This window comes from Bombina bombina, chromosome 6, assembly GCF_027579735.1.
Source record: "Bombina bombina isolate aBomBom1 chromosome 6, aBomBom1.pri, whole genome shotgun sequence".
In the NCBI taxonomy this organism is placed as follows: domain Eukaryota; kingdom Metazoa; phylum Chordata; class Amphibia; order Anura; family Bombinatoridae; genus Bombina; species Bombina bombina.
This window is the reverse complement of record NC_069504.1, coordinates 683,033,131-683,052,671: the sequence shown is the minus strand read 5'-3', so window position 1 is coordinate 683,052,671 and position 19,541 is coordinate 683,033,131.

Sequence of the window (19,541 nt, the reverse complement as noted above, 5' to 3'; positions counted from 1 at the left end):
TATCTGCCCTTCGATATGGGACTGGAGTTTTAAGTAGTCTTGTCAGCCTCTCAGTGAGAGCATTGACGAAAGTTAGAGTCTGAAGATGCAGGGAGAGACTTTCTGCGAACCCATCCTGACTGTCTGCTAACAGCTCCTAAGCAATCAGTGTTGATGAGTTTCACTGCCTGCTTGTTTTCTCACTTAAGTCCATGTCAGGAGCGATGCTACAAGACTGTCACGCTTGAGATGCTGTGTTTCTGTTCCACAGCATGGGTTCTGGTAAGATCGTTTTCATTTTTTACAGTGTGGCTCCTTTTATCTTAATAGAATCATGGGTTAATATCTCCTGAGGGGGATTATTGAACAGTGAGGATTAATCAAATGTGATGCTTTGATTTATGCTGCTTTATGTGTGAGATTTTATTGGGCTCATAGGCTGTTTATGTGGCTGGAACGCACAGGTTTTTACTTTCACTTTGAGTGCTGTGCAGCTTGTAGCTTGGAGCGCTTTTGCACATAGCAGGGGCCGCCCTGTCTTGTGCACCATGTAACCGGGAGTGGTGTCGCTTTCATAGCAGGGGCGGACTGTCGCTTTTTTCAGACAATTGGTTAAGGGACGTGCAGGATTCATGGGTCCTGGAGGTCATAGCTCAGGGATACAAGATAGGTTTCAAGTCTCATCCACCCAAGGGCAGATTTCTCCTGTCAAGCCCGTCTTCCAGGCCAGAAAAAAGGGAAGCCTTTCTGGGGTGCGTGCGAGATCTGTCCTCCTTAGGGGTCATTGTCCTAGTACCTATCGCAGAAAGAGGTTTGGGATACTATTCAAACCTTTTCGTGGTACCAAAGAAGGAGGGAACTTTCCGCCCAATTCTGGACCTAAAGTGCTTGAACAAATTTCCCCTCATTCAAGATGGAGACGATAAGGTCCATCCTTCACTTAGTTCAGGAAGGACAGTTCATGACCACTGTGGATCTGAAGGATGCTTACCTTCACGTTCCAATCTACAAGGATCACTTCAAGTTCCTAAGGTTTGCATTCCTGGACCAGCACTTCCAGTTCATTGCACTTCCGTGTGGTCTAGCTACTGCTCCAAGGATTTTTACGGAGGTTCTAGGGGCTCTTCTAGTTGTTGCTAGAACCCGGGGTATAGCAGTAGCTCTCTACCTGGATGATATTCTGGTACAAGCACCATCTTTTAGTCTGACAGAGGGCCATTCAGAATCTCTTCTCTCTCTTCTTTGATTTCATGGATGGAAGATAAACATAGAAAAGAGTTCTCTTATTCCAAGCACAAGGGTGGAATTCCTGGATACTATAATAGACTCCATATCCATGAGGATATTTCTAACAGACCAGAGACGTTGCAAGCTAGCTTTGGCATGTCTTGCCCTCCGGATCTCCTTAAGGCCCTCTGTGACTGTGTATGGAGGTGATTGGTCTCATGGTGTCCAGCATGGACATCATTCCCTTTCCCAGGTTCCATCTCAGGCTGTTGCATTTGTGCATGCTGAGGCAGTGGAACATCGATCATTCGGATCTGTCTCAACAGTTTTCTCTGGACAACCGGTTGAGAGAATCGCCCTCTTGGTGGCTCTGTCCAGATCATCTGTCCCGAGAGACATCCCTCTTAAGACAATCCTGGGAGATTGGGACTACAGACACGTCTATCAGGATGGGGAGCTGTTTGGGGTGCCAAGAAGGCACAAGACCTGTGGACTCAGGAGGAATGCTCCCTCCCGATCAACATTCTGGAACTTCGGGCAATCTTTAATGCTCCAATGGCTTGGCCCCTTCTGGGTTTGTCCCAGTTTATCAGATTCCAATCAGACAATATAACCTTGGTGGCTTACATAAACTTCCAGGGGGGGAACGAGAAGCTCCCTAGCAATGAGGGAAGTATCTCGTATTCTGGAGTGGGCAGAGACCCACAGCTGTTCGCTGTTAGCAATCCACATTCCGGGTGTGGACAACTGGGAAGCGGATTTTCTCAGCAGAGAAATGGTCTCTCCATCCCAAAGTGTATGCAGAGATTTGCAACAGGTGGGGGATGCCGGAAATAGATCTCATGGCGTCACCCGTCTCAATACCAAGCTACCCAGATATGGATCTATGTCCAGGGATCCTCAGGCAGAGCTAATAGATGCATTAGCAGTGCCTTGGAGGTTCAGTCTAATTTACCTTTTCCTGCCGTTACCACTCTTTCCTTGTGTAGTGGCTCGTATCAAGCAGGAGTGGGCATCAGTAAAACTGATTGCTCTATCGTGGCCGTGAAGGATTTGGTTTGCTGATCTGGTGGGGATGTCATCATCTCCTTCGTGGAAGTTACCTTATCGCAGGGATCTGCTGGAACAAGGTCCTTTTGTTCATCAAAATCTAGATTCTCTGATGCTGACTGAGTGGAGATTGAACGCTTAGTTCTTGCCAAGAGAGGTTTTTCTGAGAGAGTTGATACTCTTTTTCAAGCTCGTAAGCCGGTTACTCTTCGCATCTATCATAAGGTGTGGGAGAACCAACTTATTCTGGTTTGAAGAGCATGGATTTTCCTGGCATAAAGTTAAGGCTGCCAGGATCCTGTTGTTTCTCCAGGATGGACTGGAGAAGGGCCTTTTTGCCAGTTCCCTGAGGGGACAGATTTTGGCCCTGTCTGTTTTACTGCACAAGAGGCTCTCTGAGCTTCCAGATGTACAGTTGTTTTTGCTTCGGCTGAAGCAGCTTTCAGGAGAAAGGTTTTGCAGGCTGTGATGCCCTCAGATTAGGGTCCGCCTCTTTTTGTCCCTCCCGTTATCATTCAGTGGCCTCTAGAGCTTGGGTATAAGTTTCCCAACAGTAAGGAATGATGCCATGGACTCTCCTTATATTAAGAAGGAAAACATAAATTATGCTTACCAGATAATTTCATTTGTGTCACGCCGCAGCGCTCTAGCCATTGCTAGGGGCGCGGTGTCTCCTTCCCTGCTCATTGTCAGGGGCTGTGTTGGCTCCAGATGCGTGCAGCGCTGACGTCATCGCCGCACTCTCCTCTGTCTGATACCGGTTCGGATTCCTGTGGCCTATGTAAGTTGCACAGAAACGATCTATCACTGCCCAAGTATAGATGTTACTTTGTGTGCTCCTGGGTGTGATAGATCGTTACTGCTATTTGCCTTATTTTTGCTGAACCCTGACTGTCTGACTACTCTGCCTGTTAACCTCTAAAATGGCTGAATTGATATACTGTTGCTGAACTCTGCTTGCCTGACGTCTCTGCTTGATTAACCCTTATTGTTCTGGATTGCTTCTCTGTTGCCAAACCTTGCCTGCCTGACCATTCTAGTGGTTTACCCTTGGACTGCTTTACCATTGCCAAACCCTGCCTGCCATAACATTCTAGTGGTTTACCTTTGGACTACGTCACAGTTGCCGCTGAAGACTATCCTGTCTGTGGTGAGTGCTGCTTACCTCATCTTGCGAACTTTCTCTGCACTGGGATATTCCCTATCATTCCGTCTCAACGCCGGGATTAGAAGACTACTGGCCGAGTTCAGTGTGATAGTGGAGTATCTCACAAGCATAACATTATACTTGGGCCATGGAGCCAGATGAGGTGGCACGAGCAGTTTATCTTCAGGGACAGATGTTGGGAGCCCATACCACACAGTTGCAGAATATGGATTCCAAGCTAGAGGCTATAACCACTCAACTTTCTTTACTTGTTACAGCGAGCGTTCCTGTTGTTGTACCTCCAGTCTTTGCTGCTGGTACTGTGGCTTCTTCCTCTGCTTCTGGAAGTATACCCCGGATACCATTGCCTGACAAGTATGAAGGTACTACTGATTGCAGGGGTTTTCTTAACCAATGCAGGCTGCACTTCCGCAATGATCCTCACACCTTTCAGTCTCACCAGTCAAGGGTCACCTTTATTATTTCCTTACTGAAAGACAAGGCCCTAGTCTGGGTCTCTCCCCTTTTGGAACAGAACGCTCCACTCCTGAACGACGCTGATGTGTTCATTTCTGCACTTCTGTCTTTGGGACTTCTGGCCATACACCTGCTGCAGAATTTTCTCTCCTAGATCTCCGCCAGGGCAATAGAACCGTGGCGCAATTTGCCATCGAGTTTCGCACCTTGGCACTAGAGACCAGTTGGCTTGGCTGTGCCCTCAAGGCAGCCTTTAGGTGGGGTCTGCATAAACACATCAAAGATGAACTCACTTATCGTGATATTTCCTCTTCTTTGGTTGACTTTATAACACTTTATATTAGTCTAGACTCTCGCTTCCAGGAGAGACAAGGCCAAAGAGACAGAACTCGGAGAGTCCTTCCCTCTCGTCCTTCTATTCATCCGGTTTCTGTAGTATCCTCTATCCCTTCAGGGGCAGCTGGAAACTTTCTGGATGGCGCCCCCTTTGGTTCAGGGTTGATCCATTTTGAGTCAGCACCCCTGACAATGACTGTGGAAGTCCTTCATACCGAACAGCTGCAGTTCGAGGTCATTCATTCCCAGCACAGCATGTCATCCTTGGTATTCCTAGGCTTCAGATACACAATCCATAGTTCAACTGGGCTGAAGGACAGCTGGCCTCCTTGGGTACCTCCTGTTTCCACTCCAGCCTTGCTAAAGTTACTGCTCTGCTCCGCATCCCCATAGCCAGTGTACAGACTCCTCCAAACCTTCCCTCAGTATATGCAGACTTCACAGATGTGTTTGAGAAAAAAGCAGCCGACGTGCTGTCACCCCACCGTCCTTATGACTGCAAGATCAACCTCTTTCCCGAAGCCTTACTTCCTAAAGGGAGGACTTATCCACTCTCCAAAGCTGAAACCAAATCCATGGAGGAATACATCCAAGAGAACCTAGCTAAAGGCTTCTTTTGCCCTTCCTCCTCTCCTGCTGGGGCAGGCTTCTTTTTCATCAGTAAGAAGGATGGTGGCTTCAAAACCTGCATCGACTACAGGGCCTTGAACAACATAATTATCAAGGATCGCTATCCCATTCCTTTGATCACCGAACTGTATGACTCACTCCAGGATGCTCGCTTCTTCACCAAGCTAGACTCACGTGGGGCATACAATCTGATTCGTATTTTTCCAGGCCACGAATGGAAGACCGCCTTCAACACAAGATCAGGGCATTATGAATACCTTGTAATGCCCTTTGGGCTGTGTAACGCCCCTGTAGTCTTCCAGTCATTTTTCAACAATGTTTTCTGTGACCTCCTCAGCCGCACTGTCATCGTCTATCTGGATGACATCCTTGTTTTCTCTTCCACTTTGGAGGAGCATCATAAACATGTCTCAGAGACAATTCTTTGGTAGCCAAGCTAGAAAAATGTGAGTTTGATCAAGTTCAGATCCAATTCCTTTGTAATATCATCTCGAAGGAGGGTTTTGCCATGGATCCTGCTAAACTCACCGCAGTTCTAGAGTGGCCTCAACCTACTTCATTAACGGAATTACAGAGGTTCTTGGGGTTCTCCAATTATTACCGCAAGTTTATAAAGAACTTTTCTCAAACCATCGTTCCACTCACTAAATTGAACAAAGACTGTAAACATTGGCCTCCTGAAGCTATAAATGCCTTCTCTTGTCTGAAAAAGGCTTTCTGTTCTACTCCTGTGCTCCGCCATCCTGATCCTGACCTACAGTTCACTTTAGAGGTTGAGATAGGGGCTGGAGCAGTTCTAACCCAAAGGGATCCTTTGACTTCCAAGTCACACCCTGTAGCCTTTTTTCTTTAAATGCTTTACTCCTGCAGAGAGAAATTACAATGTCGGTAATCGTGAACTCTTAGCCATTAAGATGGCTATGACTGAATGGCGTCATTGGTTAGAGGGCACCACCAATCCCATTCAGATTCTCGACGACCACAAGAATATAATTACCTAGAGAGTGCTCATTGACTCAATCCTCGATAGGCCAGGTGGGCCTTGTTCTTTTCCCGTTTTAACTTTGTGGTCTCTTATCTTCCTGGGACCAAGAACAAGAAGGCCGGTGCCCTTTCCCATCAGTTCACTTTCTCAACTGATTCCTCTGGAGCTCCTATTGAACACATCATACCTCCCTCCTGTGTGGTTGCTCAACTGAATACCACCCTTCTTCAAAGACTGCAACGTGCCCAGTCCAGTAAACCTCCTGGAGCCTCCCATGGCCTCCGATATCCTCTTTGTACCTTTGAACCTATGCACCCCTGTGCTATCCTGGGCTCATGATAGTAAACCCTCAGGACATCTTGGTTTGACTAGGACATTTAAGCTTCTTTCCCAACATGTATGGTGGCCTACTATGAAGTCTGACGCTCAGGATTATGTGAAAGCCTGCACAACTTGTGCTGCCAACAAAACTCCCTGATCCTTGCCTCCTGGCTTGCTCCAACCGTTGTCCATTCCCAAACAACCATGGACACACATAACTATGGACTTCATTGTGGTCCTACCACCTTCTGACCACCATACAATTGTCTGGGTTTTGGTGGATCGGTTCTCTAGACTGGCTCATTTTGTACCCTTAACGAAACTGCCATCGGCCCAGGAATTATAGTCTCTTTTTCTCTTGCATGTGGTACGACTTCATGGCATTCCTGTGAATATTGTTACGACAGAGGTCCAAAATTCATCTCTACCTTTTGGAGAGTCTTTTGCAAGTTGATTAGAACCACTGTTTCCTTGTCTTCTGGCTACCATCCTCCGACCAATGGACTAACTGAGAGAGTAAACCACGATCTTGAGGCTTATCTTTGAGCCTTTGTCAACACTCACCATACCAACTGGTCCGAGTTGTTACCCCTAGCGGAGCTGGCAATAAACTCTCATTGGCACTCTTCGATGTTCTCCATATACCAACCTCGTGTCTTCCCTCTTTCTGCTCAGTCCACTGGGGTTCCTGCTGCGGACCGACACATTACTGAACTCACCACTCATTGGCAACGTATTTGCTCTCAGCTACGTTCAGCTGTCTCTAGATATAAAAAGTTTGCTGATCGTCATAGAGCTTCGGTACGTGCCATCTCAGTAGGTGAACGTGTTTGGGTCTACTCAACATATTCGTCTACGTCAACCCTGTCACAAATTGGGGCCTAGGTTTATCGGTCCTTACAAAGTCCTGAAAAGTCTGTCTCCTGTTGCCTACAAAGTGGCCTTGCCCAAAACCCTGCACATACACCCAGTCTTCCATATTTCACTACTCAAGCCTTACATCAAGAATAGATATACCCAGCTCCGAGATCCTCCTCCTCCGCTTCTGGTCCATTGTGACCCTGAATATGAGGTTGCTAAGATCCTGGACTCCAGATACAGGAGTATCTGGTACATTGGAAGGGTTACTCTGTGGCGGATCGTTCCTGGGTTCCTGCCCGTGATGTGCATGCTCCATCTTTATTCTCTAGATCCTATGAAGCCGACTCTGGTTCCCAGAGGGAACCCTTGAGAAGGGGGCTATGTCATGCCGTGCCGCTCTAGCCATTGCTAGGGGCGCAGCATCTCCTTCCCTGCTCGTTGTCAGGGGCTGTGTCGGCTCTGGATGCATTCGGCTCTGACGACATCGCTGCACGCTCCTCTGTCTGATGCCGGTCTGGATTCCTGTGGCGCAAATCCTGCGCCTATGTAAGTTGCATAGAAACAATCTACCACTGCCCAAGTATAGGTGTTACTTTGTGTGCCCCTGGGTGTGAAAGATCGTTACTGCTATTTGCCTTATTGTTGCTGAACCCTGCCTGTCTGACTACTCTGCCTGTTAACCCCTAAAATTGCTGGATTGATATACTGCTGCTGAACTCTGCTTGTTTGACTACTCTGCCTGTTAACCCCTAAATTGCTGGATTCATATACTACTGCTGAACTCTGCTTGTTTGACTACTCTGCCTGTTAACCCCTAAATTGCTGGATTCATATACTACTGCTGAACTCTGCTTGTCTGACTACTCTGCCTGTTAACCCCTAAATTGCTGGATTCATATACTACTGCTGAACTCTGCTTGTCTGACTACTCTGCCTGTTAACCCTATATTGCTGAATTGATATACTGCTGCTGAACTCTGCTTGTCTGACTTCTCTGCTTTATTAACCCCTATTGTTCTGGATTGCTTCTCTTGCCAAACCCTGCCTGCCTCTAGTGGTTCACCTTTGGACTACTTCACCATTGCCGCTGAATTAGGGTGACCATATTGCTGCTTTAAAAAGGGACACATATGAAAAATACATAAGTCAGGGCTTTTTTCAAGGCTGTTTAAATAAATGTTCTGTATAAGAACCCTGACATATGTATTTTTCATATGTGTCCCTTTTTAAAGCGGCAATATGGTCACCCTACGCTGAATTGTATCCTGCCTGTGGTGACTGCTGCTTACCTCATCTTGCGAACTTTCTCTGCTCTGGGATATTCCTATCATTCCGGCTTGACGCTGGGATAAGAAGACTACTGGCCAAGTTTGGTCTGATAGTGGAGTATCCCACGATAACAATTTACTTCTGTATAAGGAGAGTCCACAGCCCCTATCTGTGTTCTCCGATGGGCGGCCCTCTAAATTATTTTTTGTCTGGCACCATTTATACCCTGATATTTCTCTTACTATTCTTGTTCCCTTGACATAATGACTGGGGGAAGTGGGAGAGGTATTTAAGCCTTTGGCTGGGGTGTCTTTGCCTCCTCCTGGTGGCCGGGATCAGTATTTCACAACAGTAAGGAATGATGCCCTGGACTCTCCTTATACAGAAGGAAATGAAATTATCTGGTAAGCATAATTTTTTATTTTTTGGTTCATGGACAGCATTTGTTTATCGGTGGGTGAATTTATCCACCAATCATCAAGAACAACCCAGGTTGTTCACCAAAAATGGGCCGGCATCTAAACTTACATTCTTGCATTTCAAATAAAGATACTAAGAGAATGAAGAAAATGTTATAATAGGAGTAAATTAGAAAGTTGCTTAAAGGGACAGTACACTGTAAAATAGTTTTTCCATTAATGTATTTTCAATGACTTGTTATACCAGCTACAGGGTATACAATATTTGAGAAATTGCATTTTCAGGTTTATTTGTGTATATGAAGCTGGTTTTGTGCTTTTGAAACCACTCCTATTGCAATGGGTTGAACTTAAAGGGACATAAAATTTTAAACAACTTTCTAATTTACTTCTATTATCATATTTTCTTTGTTTTCTTGTTATACTTATTTGAAAAGCAGAAATGTAAGCTCAAGAGTGTGCACGTGTCTGCAGCACTATATAGCAGCAGTTTTGCAACAATGTTTTACATTAGCAGGAGCACTAGATGGCAGCACTATTTCCTGTCCTGTAGGACTTCAGGCATGTGCACGCTACCTACCTAGGTATCTCTTCAACAAATGAAATACATTTGATAATAGAAGTAAATTGGAAACTTTTTAAAAATTGTATTCTCTATCTGAATAATGAAAGACATTTTTTGGGTTTAATGTCCCTTTAAAAGTAATATCAGGTCTCATTATGTTTTAACTTTGTGTACATAGATTTGCTTCCTTATCTTATATTTGGCTGGAACACCAAAGCTCAGTACTTAGAGAGAACAATAGAAAATTATCATTTTATTGCTGAACTATCCTGCACCCCACTGAGAGTGTAACTTCTTCTGCTGGCTGTGTTTACATAGGCTTGTCAATAGCATATACTCCAGTATCGAAACTTTCAGTATAGGTGGCTATACAACAGGCTAAATCGGCTATTTCACATGCTGAAATAGAAGTAAAGAAGCAACTTGTAAACAATTTGTACTGAGATGAATGTTTCTCATCGCGATCGATAAGATTTTGCATCCAATCGGATAATTGCTAATTAGCATTTTATTTTATTGTGCGCATTGGCACGCTCACTCCCTTCCCCCCTGTGCACTCAAGTTAACCCACTTACGCAAACTCCATATCCCCAACGAGCTCAGCATAAAAGGGAGCAGCTCCGATGTAGCTGTTCCCTTTCATGCTAGTTGGTCAGTTGCATGTCCATTACTGGTAAGTGTAAGACTGGAGCAATGATTGTAGTAAGTATTAGTAAAATGTTTTGGCCATTATTATGAATTAAGTTTATTGCACAATGCTTGCAAGTGCACATATTCTTACATATTATAATTCTTACAAAATGATTTATTCTTGTGGATGCAGCTTATTTTTGTGTACAGCACAGAGTTATTGATATGTTATTAATCAGGCTTGCACACAGTGTCCAGACAGTGGCAGCTGTTGTTAATCAGAGTAAATTGACTTAACTTTTTTTTCTTTATTCATATTATGCACAGCTGACTGGTACTTATGCTGCAGGTCCACCAGTAGGATGACGCACCCGTGATATTTCAATATAGAGCGTGCGCTAATGTTGGCTCGCCAAATGTAATCTAGCCCAGAATTGGTAAAGTGGTTATTTGTGTTTTTTGGGATATAATGATATTAAATTCATGTAAAAATACTTACGGCTAGATTACGAGTTTTGCGTTATAGTGAAAAAGCAGCGTTATCAGGTTATAACGCTGCTTTTTCACTACCGCTGGTATTACGAGTCTTGCAGGTTTAAGGGCACAGCACACGTTTTTGGCCTTACCGCAAATCAGCTTACGCAAATTGCGTATAGTCTTTTTTTCAATGGGATTTTAATAGCGCCGGTATTACAAGCTTGTCCTAGAATGCCAAAAAGTGAGCGGTACACCCTATCCCGCCATGATTCGTAACACATTTTAAAGTCAGTAGTTATGAGTTTTACACTACAAAGCTGTAGCATAAAACGCATAACTTAACTGTCACAAAGTACACTAACACCCATAAACTACCTATTTACCCCTAAACCGAGGCCCTCCCGCATTGCAAACACTAAAATAAAATTAACCCCTAATCTGCTGCTCCCGACATCGCCACCACTAGAATAAACATATTAACCCCTAAACCGCCGCACTCCTGCCTCGCAAGCACTAGTTAAATATTATTAACCCCTAATCTGCCGCCCCTAACATCGCCGCCACCTAAATACATTTATTAACCCCTAATCTGCCACCCCCAACGTCGCCACCACTATACTAAATTTATTAACCCCTAAGTCTAACCCTAACCCTTACACCCCCTTAAATATAATCCATCTTCATCTTCAAGACATCCGGCGCGGAGCATCCTCTTCAATCGATGGCTTCTTCTACAATGAAGGTTCCTTTAAATGATGTCATCCAAGATGGCGTCCCTTAGATTCCGATTGGCTGCTAGAATTCTATCAGCCAATCGTAATTAAGGTTGAAAAAATCCTATTGGCTGATGCAGTCAAATAGGATTGAGCTCGCATTTTATTGGCTGTTCCAATCAGCCAATAGAATGCAAGCTCAATCCTATTGGCTGATTGCATTAGCCAATAGGATTTTTTCAACCTTAATTCCAATTGGCTGATAGAATTCTATCAGCCAATCGGAATCTAAGGGACGCTATCTTCGATGACGTCATTTAATGGAACCTTCATTGTAGAAGAAGCCATCGATTGAAGAGGATGCTCCGCGTCGGAAGGATGAAGATAGAAGATGCCGTCTGGGTGAAAACTTCTGCCCGTCTGGAGGACCACTTTTGCCGACTTGGATGAAGACTTCTCCCGGCTTCGTTGAGGACTTCTTGCCGCTTGTATGAAGACTTCTCCCGGCTTCGTTGAGGATGGATTTTGGCTCCTCAAAACTGTAAGTGGGGTTAGTGTTAGTATTTTTTAAGGGTGTATTGGGTGGGTTTTATTTTTAGATTAGGGGTTTGTGCTGCAAAATTAGCTTTTTTATTTTGATAGGGCTATTAGATTAGGTGTAATTAGTTTAAAGATCTTGTAATTTGTTTTCTTTTAAAGACACAATGAGTCCACGGATTTCATCCTTACTTGTGGGATTACGCCTCCTGGTCAGCAGGAAGAGGCAAAGAGCACCACAGCAGAGCTGTATATATAGCACTATGGAACCTCTCTGCTTTTAGTCTCTTAGCTATATTAGAATGCCACATATTTACTTATCCAATTGGATTCAGCCAGTATAACGTTAATCAAGTCTCCGCTATAGAAGAGACTTTTTTGAGCTTAGCCCTGTGTTGTCTCACGATTTCATAAGATTAACTTTAATGGCAGCCTCCTATATAGTAGAGGCTTTTATCTAGGGGTTCGCACTTTGTTCTCACCTATAGATGCTTTATATTTTTGAGTCATACAGTGACTTATATCCTTGAATGTTATAAATTTTCACAGCAATATATATAAACTATCCTGGTTGTTACCTGACTCAGGTGCAGGGGGCAAACTATCAGCAATTTACGCTGAATGTACAATGTACAATATACATTGTAACAAATTATTGTACTAAGATTGAGCAACAATTAGTTTATTCAATTTGTTTGTAATACTATCCGGACAAATCGATATATATAACAGTGTGATTATTTCTTTTTATTGCTCATTCTGGGTAATTGTTGTGTTTTTGCTTGATGCTAAAGCTCAAATAAGATATAAACATCATAACGTTAACCCTCTGTAGTATAATTTCATTGCTACCATCAGCTATACTTTATTAAAGAGATATACAAAATTTGCTGTGTTTGGTCACAATTTAAATTTGCAAATTATGTGCATTTTGTACCAATAAATTACTCATCTGAGTTTAAGCTAGTTTTAAACTGTGTGTGTGTGTGCGTGTGAGTACTAGTCCAGCCGGACTAATTATAATTTTTTCCCCAATAAAGTTACTTAGTGTAAATGTGTTTGAGATAACTTGTATCCATTAACATATCCTTTCACTTGTTTCACAATCTAAATCTTTTTTTGTCATAAACTGTCTCAGAGACAGGCAGTCTTTTTTTTTTTTTTTTTTGCAAAACTCTTTGCAACCTTTTGTACATTAATGTGTATATAACTGCCTTATGCTCTGGAATTTAAGGGTTAAATTGATAGTGAACTATATAATATATATAGTATATATAATAATTAAAAACCCTGGAATTCTGATCTACAGACCCAGAATATTTTCCCTCACTACCTTTGTTCTAAATAGCTGTATATATAGCTCCTCCATTCCCTCAGGAGATGGCTTTAAAGCAATGGGAACTGGTGGGATTAAATTCTCACTGCGCCTCCCATACTGAGTGCTGCCCTTCAGATGATGGTCTTAGCAAATATTAACTAAGACCCTGTATGTCTCCACAGAACTACAGGAGGGACATTAATTACCTCAGAAAAGGCTGTAGCTGTTACCTATCTGATAGTGGGGGATATAGACCTTTTGATCAGGGCTACCCTTAGTACTATGTACCACTCGGCTCAAGGACATGTAGTGGGGGTATGTCACGACTAGGGGCTATGTTGTTGTTAAATAAGGCTCCTACTGTGACGATTGACCTTATTTTTTATGGTGCTGTGGGCGAGACGCTGGGGACACTTGTTACGGAGCTCGGATACTAAGGCTCCATTGTAGGGCTGTGTATGTTTACTGTGGTAGTAGTTTGCTTTTTAGGTTGCTATTTGTCTTTGACCGGCGATCGCATATTATTTTACTTATCCGGAAGATCAATGTATTACCGCCCACGAAGGGCAGGGTTATCTTTGTGCGCTTTAGGAGAAGCTGCGCAATTGTTTTCCGACTTCGGAAACCCGGCAGATGATTTCAGCAGACTGCAAGATGTTCGATAAGACCGCATGGTTGTAGATTAAAGGAAGGCGGTCTTAGGCATTCAGGAGATTAGCAGGCAGTGGTCGGTGTACCGTGGGGGCAGGTAGGCACTTCAGCAGAGCTGTTGAGGTGGAGAGGTGCACTTTTTCTCTTAGTTATGAAGTAACTAGATTTAACTGTCAGTATTTTTTGTGTGCAGTAAAATTGTTAATTTTTAAATTTAAAGGCACAGTATACTATCTGTTTCAGAGGATATTTACAACTTTCTTATTAGATTAACGTTTTTTATATTTAAAGAGCCACAACCAAAATTTGCCTTTGCTTTATTTTTATCATGGACAGTCTTCAGAACGTGACATGTTCCATGTGTTTGGATGCCAATGTGGAACTCCCTGTTACTTTTTGTACCTCATGTACTGAGAGGGCACTACAGTTTAGAGAGCAGATTTTCTTTGATAAAAATTTGACAAAAGCGGATGCTTCTCAGGGCTCTACTGAGTATGACACAACTTTCTCTCCAAGCGTCACAGCACTTAACGCCCGCTCAAGCGGAGCCAAGTACCTCTGCAACTTCGGCTGCAATCACATTAAAGGACATAGCTGCAGTTATGTCATCCACACTTTCTGATGCGTTATCTGCCTTTCCCGTATTTCAAGGCAAACGCAAAAGGAAGGAAAACCACGTGGTCAATACAGTTTCTGATGCCTTGATGGCGATCTCAGACGTACCCTCCCAGGGCTCTTAATGGGATTGTATGGAGGTCCTATCCGAAGGTGAACTTTCGGACTCAGGAAGTGTCTTACCACCGACGGACTCAGAAGTGGTTTCCTTCAGATTTAAACTTGAACACCTTCGCCTGTTATTGAGGGAGATTTTGGTGACTCTGGACTGTGATTCAATAGTGGTTCCGCCAGAGAAATTGAGTAAGTTTGACAGATACCTAGAAGTCCCTTCTTATTCTGATGTTTTTCCAGTTCCTAAGAGAACTTCAGAGATTATTGCTAAGGAATGGGAGAGACCAGGTATCCCATTCTCTCCTTCTCTTGTTTTCATGAAGATGTATCCTATAGCTGACGCTATTAGGGACTCTTGGCAGACGGTCCCTAAGGTGGAGGGAGCTATTTCTACCTTGGCTAAATGTACTACTATTCCTGTTGAGGATAGTAGTGCTTTCAAAGACCCTTTGGATAAGATAAGAAGTTGGAGGGTCTCCTTAAGAAGATCTATGTTCATCAGGGGTTGTTATTACAACCGGCGGCCTGCATTGTTACGGTTAGAAGTGCAGCTGCTTATTGGTTTGATGCTGTGGAAGAGTCTCTTAAAACTTTGACTCCCTTGGAGGAGATACAGGATCGGATTAAAGCTCTTAAATTAGCTTATTCGTTTATTACGGATGCTTCACTGCAGATTACCAAATTGGCAGCTAAGAGTTTGGGTTTTTCCATCTTAGCACGCAGAGCCTTATGGTTGAAATCTTGGTCTGCGGATGTGTCATCCAAATCTAAGCTTCTGGCTATCCCTTACAAGGGGAAGACCCTGTTCGGTCCTGACTTGAAGGAAATTATTTCTGACATTACGGGAGGCAAGGGTCATCTCCTCCCTCAGGACAAAAAATCCAAACAGTTCCTTTCGAATTTTCAAGGGAATCCCCACTCCTCTTCCTCTAAACAGGAAGGGGATTATTCCCAAACAAAGTCTACCTGGAGACACAACCAGTCTTGGAACAAGAGTAAACAATCCAAGAAACCTGCTGCTGCTCCCAAGTCAGCATGAAGGGTTGGCCCCCGATCCGGGACCGGATCTAGTAGGGGGCAGACTTTCTTTCTTCATCCAGGCTTGGATAAGAGATGTTCAGGATCCCTGGGCTATAGAGATAGTGTCTCAGGGATACAAACTGGAGTTCAGAAATTCTTCCCCCAGAGGGAGGTTTCTTCTTTCACGATTATCTGTAGACCAGATAAAAAAAGAGGCGTTCTTGCGTTGTGTAGGAGACCTCTCATCCATGGGAGTAATCTGACCCGTTCCAATTCAGGAACAGGGACATGGGTTTTATTCATATCTGTTTGTAGTTCCCAAAAAAGAGGGAACCTTCAGGCCTATTTTAGACCTCAAGAGTCTAAACAAGTTTCTCAGAGTTCCATCTTTCAAGATGGAAACTATTCGTACCATTCTTCCTTTGATCCAGTTTGGTCAATTTATGACAACAGTGGATCTAAAGGATGCATATCTTCATGTCCCTATCCACAGAGATCATCAGAAGTTCCTGAGGTTTTCCTTTCTGGACAAACAGTTTCAGTTTGTAGATCTCCCTTACGGTATGGCCACGGCACCCAGAATTTTCACAAAGGTTCTGGGGTCTTTATTGGCGGTTCTAAGACCATGGGGCATTGCGGTGGCGCCTTATCTGGACGATATCCTGATTCAGGCGTCATCTTTTCAGCTAGCAAGGTCCCATACCGACATTGTGTTATCCTTCCTGAGAGCTCACGGGTGGAAGGTAAATTTGGAAAAAAGTTAGTTAGTTCCTCAGACAAGGGTACCCTTTCTGGGAACTCTAATCGATTCTATTCTAATGAAGATTTTTCTGACGGATGTCAGAAAGTTAAAGATTCTGGATACATGTCGAGCCCCTCAGGCCAATCCTCGGCCGTCGGTGGCTCAGTGCATGGAGGTAATTGGATTGATGGTGGCGGCAATGGACATAGTCCCGTTTGCGCGTTTTTATCTCAGGCCTCTACAGCTAAGCATGCTCAGGCAGTGGAATGGAGATTATACAGATTTGTCTTTTCGAATAGATCTAGATCAGGAGATGAGGGACTCTCTTCTATGGTGGTTGTCGCTGGATCATCTATCCCAGGGGACATGCTTTTGCAGACCCTCATGGGTGATGGTGACAATGGATGCCAGCCTGTTAGGATGGGGAGCAGTCTGGAACTCCTTAAGGGCTCAGGGTGTATGGACTCAGGCAGAGTCTCTCCTTCCCATCAATATCCTAGAGTTGAGAGCAATATTCAATGCGCTTCTGGCTTGGCCTCAGTTGGCTTTGGCCCAATTCGTCAGATTCCAGTCGGACAACATAACGACAGTAGCTTACATCAATCAACAGGGAGGAACAAGGAGTTCATTGGCGATGACAGAAGTAGCCAAGGTAATACAATGGGCGAAGTCTCACTCCTGCCATCTGTCAGCGATCCACATCCCAGGGGTGGAAAACTGTGAAGCAGATTTTCTGAGCAGACAGACATTTCATCCGGGAGAGTGAGATGCCAAGCTTCCAAGATACGGGTCCAGGTCCAGGGATCCCCAGGCCGAGCTGATAGATGCCTTGGCAGTGCCTTGGTCTTTCGGTCTAGCTTATGCATTCCCTCCGTTTGCTCTCCTTCCCCGGGGGATTGCTCGAGTCAAACAGGAGAGGGCATCGGTGATCCTCATCGTCCCTGCGTGACCTCGCAGGATTTGGTATGCCGATCTGGTGGACATGTCATCTCAGCCACCGTGGGAGCTCCCATTGAGGAAAGACCTTCTCATTCAGGGTCCCTTCCGTCATCCGAATCTGGTTTCTCTGCAGCTAACTTCTTGGAGATTGAATGCTTAATTTTATCTAAGCAAGGTTTTTCTGATTCAGTAATTGATACTTTAATTCAGGCACGTAAGCCTGTTACTAGGAAAATTTACCATAAGATATGGTGCAAATATCTTTATTGGTGTGAATCCAAGGGCTACTCATGAAGTAGAGTCAGGATTCCTAGGATTTTATCCTTTTTCTCAAAGAAGGATTGGAGAAGGGGTTATCAGCAAGTTCTTTAAAGGGCCAGATCTCGGCCTTATCTATTCTGTTACATAAGCGTTTTGTACAATCATTTTGTCAGGCTCTGACTAGGATCAGACCTGTATTTAGACCAATTGCTCCTCCTTGGAGTTTGAATTTAGTTCTTAAGGTTTTACAAGGGGTTCCGTTTGAACCTATGCATTCCATAGATATTAAGTTATTATCTTGGAAAGTTTTATTTCTGGTTGCTATTTCTTCTGCTCGAAGAGTATCGGAGTTTTCGGCTTTATAATATAATTCTCCTTACCTTATTTTCCATGTGGATAAGGTGGTGTTACGTACTAAACCTGGGTTTCTTCCTAAAGTTGTTTCAGATAAGAACATTAATCAGGAAATTGTTGTTCCGTCCTTGTGTCCTAATCCTCCTTCTCAGAAGGAGCGCCTGCTACATAATTTAGATGTCGTCCGGGCTTTAAAGTTCTGCTTGCAAGCGACTAGGGATTTTCGTCAATCTTCTTCCTTGTTTGTTGTTTTTTCAGGGAAACGTAGGGGTCAGAAAGCTACGGCTACCTCTCTTTCTTTTTGACTGAAGAGTATCTTCCGTTATGCATATGAGACTGCTGGACAGCAGACTCCTGAAAGAATTACGGCTCATTCCACTAGGGCTGTTGCTTCCTCATGGGGATTCAAAAATTATGCATCTGTTGAACAGATTTGCAAGGCTGCAACTTGGTCCTCTCTTTTTCTAAATTTTACAAATTTGATACTTTTGCCTTGGCTGAGGCTGTTTTTGGGAGAAAGGTTCTTCAAGCAGTGGTGTCTTCCGTTTACCTGATAAATTTGTTTCTTTTTAGACACGATGAGTCCAAGGCCCGCCCTGTTCTATGAGACAGGTTATTTATTTTGTAAACTTCAGACACCTCTGCACCTTGGCTTTTCCTTTTTCTTCCTAACTTCGGTCGAATTACTGGAGTGGGAGTTAAGGGAGGAGCTATATATACAGCTCTGCTTTGGTGCTCTTTGCCTCCTCCTGCTGACCAGGAGGCGTAATCCCACAAGTAAGGATGAAATCCGTGTACTAATCGTGTCTAAAAATAAACAAATTTATCAGGTAAGCGTAAATTTTCTTTTTTCTTTTTTCTTTTCTGTAATTTAGTGTGTTTTTTTTTTTGTAATTTAGCTAATTGTATTGAATTTAGTTAATTGTATTTAATTTAGGGAATTTATTTAATTGTTAGGTTAGGTTTTATTGTAAGGCAGGTTAGGTTTTATTTTACAGGTAAATTTGTATTTATTTTAGCTAGGTAGTTGGTAAATAGTTAATAACTATTTAGTAACTATTCTACCTAGTTAAAATAAATACAAACTTACCTGTGAAATAAAAATAAAACCTAAGCTAGATACAATGTAACTATTAGTTATATTGTAGCTCGCTTAGGGTTTATTTTACAGATAAGTATTTAGTTTTAAATAGGAATTATTTAGTTATTAATAGTAGGTTTTATTTAGATTTATTTTAATTATATTTAAGTTAGGGGGGGTAGGGTTAGACTTAGGGTTTAATAACTTTATTATAGTGGCGCGACGTTGGGGGCGGCAGATTAGGGGTTAATAAATGTAAGTAGGTAGTGGCGATGTTAGGGGCGGCAGATTAGGGGTTAATATTTAACTAGTGTTTGCGATGCGGGAGTGCGGCGGTTTAGGGGTTAATATTAATATTATTAGAGTGATAGCGATTTCCAGAGCGGCAGATTAGGGGTAAATAAGTATAATGTAGGTGTCAGCGATGTCGGGGGCGGCAGATTAGGGGTTAATAAGTTAATAAGTGTTAGACTTTTTCTCAGCCGGCTCTCCCTATTGATGTCTATGGGGAAACCGTGCACGAGCACATACAACCAGCTCACCACTGACTTAAGCAACGCTGGTATTGGAGTGCGGTATGGAGCTCAATTTTGCTCTACGCTCACTTCTTGCCTGTTAACGCCGGGTTTATTAAAACCTGTAATACCAGCGCTGTAGGTAAGTGAGCGATGACAATAACTTGCAAGTTAGCACCGCACCCCTCTTACTGCAAAACTCGTAATCTGGCCGTTAGTTTTTTTAACTCTAGTGAATAAGCAAGAAAGCATTTGTATCTGGTGAGTTTTCTTCCTAACGTCATCCAGTATGGTGGCAGGCAATTTCT